The 9575-nt window shown below is 40.6% G+C and overlaps 1 non-coding gene across 1 annotated transcript; it reads right to left on the minus strand.

Moving 5' to 3' along the window:
• Window positions 1-2385: 2385 nt before the first annotated feature.
• On the minus strand, window positions 2386-2492 carry LOC131235831 (small nucleolar RNA R71). The gene has a single exon (XR_009166351.1). It is a non-coding gene; the product is annotated as a small nucleolar RNA R71 (small nucleolar RNA).
• Between the last annotated feature and the right edge of the window lie 7083 nt (window positions 2493-9575).

Genomic DNA, 9575 nt, shown 5'->3' on the forward strand with positions numbered 1-9575 from the left:
GCGAGAGGTGTAATTTGGTAAAAAAACTAGGGGCAAAAGGGTCATTTCAGCTTGAGCGGGCCTCCTGACGTAGGGTTTCGTTTCTCTCCTTCACTTACCCCATGATGGAAGATCATGAGATTCAACATGACAGGCGGCGCATGATGCGCTGCTAACCACGTGGATGAGTCTCGATTTTGGCTGGGAGCCCTGGTGAGGTCTAGGTATCCCTTTGGTCTACTTCCCTTTGATTATTTTGGTCTTAGGACTAAATGGGCCTAAGCTTGGGCTTGGGTTTGGGTTAAGTTTAGGGTTCCACAATTCTTGGATCATCTTGTCAGCCTTGAGTGGGGTGTATACAAATGCCACACTTTGGTAAATGTTATTCACAAATGCCAAAGCAAGTGGACAACCCACCCTTCACTGGTGGGGTGTATACGAAAGTTGGAGTTCCCCACTTATAAATAGGGCTTCCCATGGCATTCTTAAGCATCATTCAAAGCATTCAAGAACAAGATTTAGGATTTTTAGAGAGTTTTTAATTTTATTAAAGTTTTATAAATTATTTTTTTCTTTTAGATCTTTTCTATTTGCATTTATTTCTTTCTTATTGCTTTTCTTTTTTTACAATTTAATTATGTTTTTATAAGTTCCCTCTAGCCCAAGTTAGAAGGGAAACACATTGGTTTAATGTTTTCATAGTTATGGTGATTGATTGTTTTAATGATGAGAAGAATGATGAATGCATGTTATCAGTTGTTTAGGTTTAGTTTTTGATCCTCATGTGAGATCCATATGTTACCATCATATGAGATCCACATTGATGGATAGGCTTACCTTGAATCAATTAGATTTCCTAAATAGGAGAGGTTCTCAACCTGTTACATTTCTTTGATATTCATTATCTTATAGATATGGATTCTTAAAATTACTAGCGCTTAAGAATATATATCAATGGTGCAAATCCATGATTTTCTAATCTTTTATATCATTTATTTAAAATGTTTAAATTATTTTATTTTCTGATTAGGTCGACCATAGTGCTCGGATCCTAGTTGCGTTATCAAAGTCATCATGATTTTGGAACATTAACCTAAGTGTGGAACTTTGAAGCTTGGGTGTTGTTTTAATTAAGTTGAATTACATCCATTTAAAACTCCCAAAATCAAATCATCAGTTTAGTATTTATTACTTAGTTTGTTTTGCATTTGATTTTCTCATTTTCACAATTCATCTCCTTGTGGGATCGACCTTGTATTCACGGGATATTACTTACAAACCTCTGCACTTGGAGGTAAGCAATCAAGTTTTTTGGCGCCATTGCCAGGAGAGACTGAGATAGATTAGATCTGTGCAAGATAGCTAAGGTAAGTTTTTTTCTAAGGCAAGTTCTCTTTTAAACCCTCCAAAATTTTTGTAGATTTTCTGTTTTTCTTTGAAAGTAAATTCAGTTGGGTCTTTCAAGCACTAACTGTGATATAAGGTTATCCTGCTTGGGATTTTATCACCCAAGTGCTATGGTTGTCCTACAGTTGCTATTTGATCACAAAGATTATCCGCTGACTCTATTTTTTTAGATTAGTATAGTTTAATTTTTACATTAGTTTTACTTTTGTTGATTTTTTTTTTTTGCTTTGTTGTTTGAACCCTTATGGTCGGCTCTGCCGCCTGGGTTGTTGATTTATTTTGCTTTGTGGATTGAACCCTCATGGTCGGCCCTACCGCCTGGGTTGTTGGTTAAGTTTTTATTTTTATTTTAAGTATTATACTTGCTATTTGAAGTAGTGGTATTTGTTGTGTGGTGTGGATGGTTTATGTCCAATTGGAGTAGGGATCAAGACAATTGACTCTCCTCTGAAGGCGGACCAGTTCCAGGCCTTGATCATTTACTTAGAAGAGGCGCTCAATATCACTTGGATTCCATGGTAGACCCAGTTGAAAATCCAAATTTGCCAGATCGATCTAACTATAAATCAAAACAGAGAAAATCAACCTAATCTTTCTCTTGAGGATGAAAATGAAGTTCATAGGAATGTGTTAAACCAACCACAGACTTTACATGAATGTCTACACCTTGAGAGATCAACTTTACCATCTTGCATAGTGTCCCTGCTCACACAGGGAACATTGATTTGAAACCAGGTGTGTTTCAATTGATTCCTAAATTTCATGGCTTGGATTCTTAAAGCCCCTACTTACACCTTAAGGACTTTGAGGAAGTAATTGCAACATTACAAGTAAACAATGACAATAGGGATGATGCAGTTAAGCTTAGGTTATTCTCATTTTCTCTAAAGGATCGGGCCAAATCATGGCTCAACTCTCTAAGACTTAATACCATCATTACATGGCAAGCCTTAAGTAGAGAGTTTTTGAAAAAAATTCTTTCCTAAGCACAAAATAAATGCACTTAAACAGAAAATCATGTCGTTCTCCCAAAAGGGGAATGAATTATTTTTTCAAGCTTGGGAGTGTTTCAAAGACCTTCTACTTACTTGTCCACATCATGGTTATGAACCATGACACGTGATTGATGCGTTCCGAAAAGGGCTCACCATGGATACTCGTCAGTTCATAGAGATGATGCATGGTGGAACCTTTCTTAACAAGGATCATAATGAGGCTTAGGATTTTCTAGATATGTTAGCAGATAATACGCAGACATGGGATGTTTCTGCTAAACTAGACCAAATAGACCCATTCCTAAAGAGAAAGCGGGGATGTATGTTCTAAGAGAGGAAGACGACCTTAATGCAAAATTCAATGCATTGGCTAGAAAGGTTAAAACCTTGGAAATTAGGAAGGTTGTGAAAAGGCCAAGCTATATGTCCTAGAGGGGGGGTGAATAGGATTATGCCAAATTTAAGCTTTAACAATGGAATAAAAGAATATGATAGCCAAATAAAGGAAATCAATTCACAATGCAGAAATGAAAAGCAGCCTCAATAATCAAGTATTGAGAGATTGATACAAATGTTGTTTTAAGGACAACCTTACACCATAAAAACCAAGGGTTTATGGCAGGACAACCTTATTTCTAGAAAGTTCTTTGTATCAAAAACTCAAACTGAAGAGGAATAAATAAATAGCAAGGAATAGAAATATTAAACTATTATAACATTCCCTACAATGCTTGAAATGTAAATATTACAACATTCATATCCACACATACATCTCACAAACTTTGAATGAAAAAAGATAGAAAATAAATCACACGTCCACAAAACACAAAGAGTTATGGTGGTTTGCCTGTGTGTTCACCAATTGTTAAACAACAGCCACACAACTTGCTACTCCACTCCTAATATCGTCACTCAGTGGATATTAGCATTTACTATGAAAAAGGTTTCTCAGGTTCACCTAAAACCTTCACAATTGTGTCTTTCAAATAGACTTACACAATTTAAAAAAACCTCACTTCTGAGTTTTCTGGCTCTCCTCAGATAACCAACAGATTGAGATTTTTCTGGCTTAATCTCGAATAAAATCAAAAGAATAAAATTTATAATAAAGTAAAATACCTAGATTTCTCCTTTTGTTGTAGCCCGAAAGAACCAAGTCGGAGTAGAAGTTCGAATAGAAGTTCAATGTCCAATACTCACTTAAGAAATGGTTTTAGGTTCTAGATTGATTTTAAATTAAACTAGTTGGGCTAGCTATATTTGATTTTGATTCCAAGAAGAAGGAATATCACAATTCCTCTTTTCAATTCAGATTGGAATATAGAAACAAAATCAACTCAATAAAGCTAACAAAAGAGAATATTAAATATGCACAAATTAGCTTAAAATGAACACAAACTTATCTCAGAGTGATGCCTTGATTTTACTTGAATTGAATTATCAAACTCTGAAATTTGTCGTCTATTTATAGTTGCAGAAACTTGTCTACGATTGGTCCTGAGGATAGTACGACTGGTCGTAGAAGAAACAGATTTTTGAAATTTTAAGAATGATCGGATAAAACCGTTCTACGACTGGTCGAAGGTCATCCATGACTGGTTGTGAGCCCTCTACGACTGGTCGTGACCAACCCACGACTGGTTGTGAGGTACCAAGTTTAGTTGCTGGAGTTTGAGTCGAAGGTGCACGACAGGTCGTGAACAAGTCGAGCACTGTTCACATGACTAGTCGAGAAGACTTTAGGACTTGTCGTAGCTCAACTAAAAAATTTTTAAAAATTGCAACAACTTAGGACTGGTCCTAAAATTTCTTGGATTGGTCGAGCCAGTTTTAGGACTAGTTGACAAGGTCCAGGACTAGTCTTAGAACAGATCAAATTCATATAAAAAGTTTCAATTATGTATACAAAATGACCTATCCTAAGGTCAATCTAAGGTCAATCATACCTAGAAAGTGAGATATGAACATCGAGACTTCATATGATAGTTGACCTTTGAAGATTATAAAGCTTGAGATCTCTATACTTGATGTAGCATTGAACTTAAGATCTTCTAGAGCTTGAATTACACTTCATATTGAGTTGTACACTAACTTGAGTCTTTGAACAAGATTACTTCTTTCGTTGTAGCTTGTACTTGCATTTTTTGAAATGGTTTGAAGTAAATCTTTGTTCTTGACTTGAAGCAACGTGTTTAAAGAGGTGATGCACTGTCTTGATCAGATATACCAATGAGCTACACAAGACATAGATTATACAAGACAGATTAATGTTTTGACACCACAAAATTTTACAACCAAAGGAGCATAAAACCATAGCACTTACAATCTCCCCCTTTGTCAAATTTGTGACAAAATATATTCAACAATAATATCACTAATACACATTCAAAGAATTATGTATGCACTAGTTATAAGAGAAAACTAGTTACAACTTGGTTAAAGAATCATGCACCAGTTATCATCAACTAACACATAACATTATGCACTAGGCACAACATAGGCAAAACATCTCCTCACATACTCCCCCTGAGTAACACACATATATCCAAAAAAAAATATATGCTACCCACAATCCATATCCATGCCATAAGCAATCAATCTAAATATTTCTCCCCCTTTTTGGCAGAATATGACAAAGGAAGAAGAAGAAAAATGGAAAAGGATAAGAAACAGGAGTAATAAAGGATTAACTAGACAAGATATAAGAAAATTAAAGTCCACATACCATTAACTAGTTTAAACAAAAGTCAGTAAACCAAATAAAGTTCACAAACCAACATAAGTAGACTTAAAGTTATTGCAGACCAAAGAGTAAAGCACTTAATCAGATCCTGAAGAAGGCGCAGGAATGGTAGGATCAAGTTGATGAAGGCCCTTGTTTAAGCGCCTAAGATACTTGTGCATATATTTGAACTATAAATCATGGGCCACATTCATATTCTCTACCTTCTCCTCTAGAGCACGAAGATGAGCATCAAAATCAGATGGCTCATAGTCAGGATCATTAACAGAATTAGATTCAATTTCATGAAAAATATCATCTATATTTATATCATCAGGAGGAAGATCACCAGCTTCTTCTGTCACCCCTCAAACTCGGAAACCGGGCTCACAAAATTTCTGATCGCCGAATCCTGCGCCGACAGCCTCCGTAGAACCCCATTCTCGGCTCCTAGTGCCCATTCGCCAGGTTTCGATCCTGGGATGTTACAAGGAGGATTTTTAACATCAGTTTGATTCGTAAGAAGCATAACCAAAGGCATAACCCACAAACAACAACCAAAAACTCCATCACCTTTCCACTATAATAAAAAACTTTACAAGTACAATGAGCATAAGGGAAATACAATGAAGATGAACAAAACTCCAAAATGATCTGCCACGCGCCCAAGCCTCAGCGCTGCTGCGATCCAACGTCACCTGCACGCAACGGTCGTGCATAAGCTTATAGAAAGCTTAGAGGGTGGTGAAAGTGTATGCTCAAGGTGGTAATGCAGCTATGCAGTATCAGAGTAATGCGGAGCATGCTGATGAATGCCAAGAAACCATTAGCCGTACCAAGGCCATGCGGTGCAAAGAATGATGTCGGCCATACCAAGGCCATGCAATGCGAAATGCAACTCAAGCATATAAATCCTCATCTAAGTCCACATATCGATACAACTCAAAATCTGGAATATCACCGGGGTCTAGTACACTCCAAGCCAGATTGCCGCCCCATAGCGGACCCATTCCTCTAGCTGGTCAGACTCAGCCTAGCATTGCCCCCTACTCTCGAGCGGGTAAGGCCGCACCCCCTTCCAACCGACCACGACACAGTGGAAAGCGCAACCGTCTGGTAATCGGCACTCAGCGCTCATGCACCCACTCGGTGTAGACGTTGGAGCAACCTCTTGGTACCATAAGGGTTTAGGGACTTTCACCCAGGGATATCTATCACATCCCATGTAGAATAGTATTTCCGGTATCCAAACCTGCCAACCACAATACGTCTGTGGAGGCTACGACCCTAATGTCGCTAGGGCGTACAATAACCATATCACACAATGCGAATGCATGAATCACACTATCCAGTCATACAGCAATCCTGCGCGTATCGTGCGCTCATGTAGGCCAACACCCCCTGTATGGGAGCCCCTAAACAATCTGCCCAAAGGCATATGCTATGATCAGTCATTTCTCATATCAAGCATACGTATGATGCATATGATCATGAATCATGGAACTAAACATGTTATATGGGATGGATGATGTTCATAACGAAGATGGGCCTAGACGGCCTACACATAACACGTATGGGCCTAACAATGGGCCCTAGGAAAAGTCATAATGCGGACATTTAACCAACACTATACTTGCAATGTGGGTGTCAAACCATCATTGCTCCCAAGGCATAGCCCAACGTAAACATCATTACATAACCCATGTTGGGATCGTACATTGCAATGGACCTTAGGTACATCCCATTGGGCCTTAAATACGTCAAATGGGCCATATCATATGGGCCTTATATTCATCAAGTGGGCCACATCATTGGTCCGCACCAATGGGCCTTATGTGCATTGCAATGGACCATGACCCGGGGGCCTTAGAGTGCATCAAATGGGCCTACTCACATGGGCCTTATGTGTATCAAATGGGCCTTGCCAATTGGGCCCCATATGAACATCAAATGGGCCTCAACCCATAGGTCCTAATATATCTTAATGGGCCTTAACCCATGGGCCCCTAATGCATTAAATGGGCCTCGACCCATGGGCCACAAGTATCTGAGGTGGGCCTCCCACCACCAGTAAAATATATATAATATAGTATATAATATATATATATAGTACATTTAACATTATATATAGTATATAATATATATATATAGTACATTTAACATTATATATATATAAACACACACGCACACACCACACACGCACGCACACCACAGGCCCACCTTCCCTGGACGGTGGGGATATAACACAAACGTCACAGTGGCCTCCACCGTCCAGGCGGACGGTGGCAATAAAATACTTACATCACTGTGGGCTCCATGTGGGGCCCACCATAATGTTTATATTCCATCCAACCCGTTGATAAGGCCACGTAGGCCTAGATGAAGGGTGAACACAAATTCCACCCTGATCCAAAACTTCTATGGGCCCAAAAAGGGTTTTAAAGGTAAAGGTTCAATCCCACTATTTCCTACGGTGTGGGCCACCTGAGTCTTAGATCAGGCTGATTTTTGGGGTGGGCCCATGTCAGGTAGTGGCCCACCCTATGAACGGATTAGATGGTGGAAAAACATCAAGGTGGGGCCCACGGCTACTGCCGTGGGTGGCTACCCGACCGTCCGTCCGCTGGACGCTGTGCGCAGGCAGCGCCTGCTGCCGTCTGACACAGCAGCAACAGCTGCTGTGTTGCATTTTATTTATTTTTTTTGATTTTTTTATTTTTCTATGGATTTTACAGGTGGGGTCCACATCTTGCAAATCCACTCCGTCCAACGGCTCTCCATGCCCCACGACAAGCAAAACAAGCCCAATATTGGGCATATTTCAGCATATAAACAATCAGGGAAGGTTTCAATGGTGAAAACCACCATTTGCTATGGTATGGCCCGCCCGAAGGTCTGATTGATCCCATCTTTCGGGTCAACGCCTAAAAGGAGCTTGGGAAAGGAATGGATGGTGTGGATTTAATACATACATCAAGGTGGGGCCTACATGAGTGGGCCACCCAAAGGCTTGAACCAAGCTAGTATTTGTGTTTTCCCAATAAACGTCCAGCGTCCAGGGACGCTGGACGGTCTGGCCATGCAAGGTGGGCCTGCTCAGGTGGGCCACCACTGATGAATGGTGTGGGTACTACACATATAAGGTGGGCCCCACTTATAGATGACTTAAACAAAATACATACTTCATGGTGGGGTCCATTCAAGTGGGCCACACAACCTCATTAACATCACAAAAATAAAATAAAATAAAAGAAAGAGAGATAGAGAGTGAGACCCGCATGATGGAGGGACCCCGGCACAATGGGCCCTCCCTTGCACTAAATCATACATCAAGTGGGTCCCATTACATGTGGGTCCATGAAATCGAATCCAACGGTGGAGATCCCTCCTCCACTAAAATAGACGGTCTAGATGACCCTAAGCATGTAAGGAAATAAACATCATGATGGGGTCCATGGAGAATGGCCCCATCATGGAATGATCATGATGATCCAAGTGGGCCATTGGCCACATCTTAGGGTCCAAAGTGAGATCCAAACCATTGATCGGTTGGCCTTACTTGGCCCATCTTAAAAAAATAAAAAACTATCCTATCAAAACACCCACCGCTTGATCTTCTTGCTCCCTTGGCTTCCTTAGCTCCTTGTGCTTCTCTTTGATGGAGGAAGATGAGAAATGGATGGTTGAGATGAGTGATCTAAGGATGGAAAGGTGGGCCACACATGTAGCTTGGGAGATATGGGGAGAGGCTCATACGTATGGATTTTCTTGCTTGGGAGAGTTTGAAAATGAGAGAGACTTGTAAGGGAGAGAGAGAGAGAGTGATGGGTGATAGAGTGATGGATGTGGTGGTGATGGGTGTAAGAGGCTCTTTTTGACTTTTTTAGCAAAAGTTGTAAGATCTTTTTGACTTTTGGGGCTTGCTTGGGAATGGGTAAAAGGTGATGTGTACTTGACATGATGGGATTGATGGATTGATTGATTGATGTGACACCTAGTAGAGATTTTCTCAGAATTCGCACGCGCGGCGTTTTCCTCGCACCGAACGCTGGCCCATATCTCTCAACCACGGTATCGCCTCGGCGCGCAAGTCGCGGCATCGGAACCGCGGCGACGACGCGGTCGCTAAGGTATAAGTCCTGGGTTGAGCCGACTCAGTTTGACGGCATGAAAATCAGGGTCGCGCGCAAACACCGGTTAAGGGTCAAAGGTCGCCAGAATTCGACCGGGAGGACCGCGGAAGCCTATGGAACGGTACGGTCTAGGCTCAAAATTTACATAATCATCGCAACTAAGCAGAACTCAAGAGGGAGAAGAAACATAACATCACTATATAAAATCAGAGATAACATATAACATACAACATATGATCAATCATAAAAAAGATGGGGATAACGCTCTCGAATCTCAGCCTCACGCTCCCAAGAAGCCTCCTCAACAGAATGGTGACCCCACTGAACCTTCACCAACAG

The sequence above is a fragment of the Magnolia sinica genome, chromosome 19 (genome assembly GCF_029962835.1).
Source record: "Magnolia sinica isolate HGM2019 chromosome 19, MsV1, whole genome shotgun sequence".
Lineage (NCBI taxonomy): Eukaryota > Viridiplantae > Streptophyta > Magnoliopsida > Magnoliales > Magnoliaceae > Magnolia > Magnolia sinica.